Consider the following 848-nt stretch of genomic DNA (forward strand, 5'->3'; position numbering starts at 1 on the left):
GCCGCGTCAGCGCGCGCCAGCCGGAGGAGGGACTAATGATGCTTTCAGGCACTGTCGGAAAAACTGGTTTAACCACTATTACCAAACAAACATAAAACGTAAAGCGAAAACACGTCGAGAAATTGAGTATTTTCTGTGATAAATTCCACTTACACGCCCAAACTTTAAAACCTCAAAAAAACAATAAAGATACAATGTGCATACGTGCCATATCTTGGTCACAACTGCGACTCCTGGAGCTTCCGACAGTCTTGAAAGTGGCATTTTTGTCATCAGGGAAAATCCTCATATGATTTTAGCAGATTTCAAGGACTGTTCAAAAAATATCTCATGGGTTCGAACTGTTTTTTAAAGCTTCAAAAATGAGCAATTGAGACTTAGAAACAAGGTCATATTATGAAAATAACTTCCGCATGATATATTTAAGTAACCACACAATCCTCCTATTCTTTGAGGTTGGATTACCAATTGGCTGAAGTGGGTAATAGCCCTATGGCCCCAGAGCTTCAGGGCACCCAGAAGTCCAAGATTCACTGCCAGTTTGTTCATGGCTATGGAATTACCGGTTTTGAAATCTGCATTTTTGCCATCAGGGTGTATATAGATCCTCATGTGATTTTCGCACATTTCTGTTCAACACGTGGCCCTATGCTCTAATTGTAACCTGGAATGTTAAACTAAGCAATTAAATGTGATGAAATTGAAATTAAAGATTCAGATGCATGGATATAGTATTTAATAACTTTTGCATGGTATATTTAAGTATCAACACAACAATTCTAGGCTTCAGTGTTGAATTACCAAGTGGACAAAATGAGCAACTGCCCTGAGCCCCTGAGGCCTTTAGG

Source organism: Acanthochromis polyacanthus, chromosome 9 (genome assembly GCF_021347895.1).
Source record: "Acanthochromis polyacanthus isolate Apoly-LR-REF ecotype Palm Island chromosome 9, KAUST_Apoly_ChrSc, whole genome shotgun sequence".
Lineage (NCBI taxonomy): Eukaryota > Metazoa > Chordata > Actinopteri > Pomacentridae > Acanthochromis > Acanthochromis polyacanthus.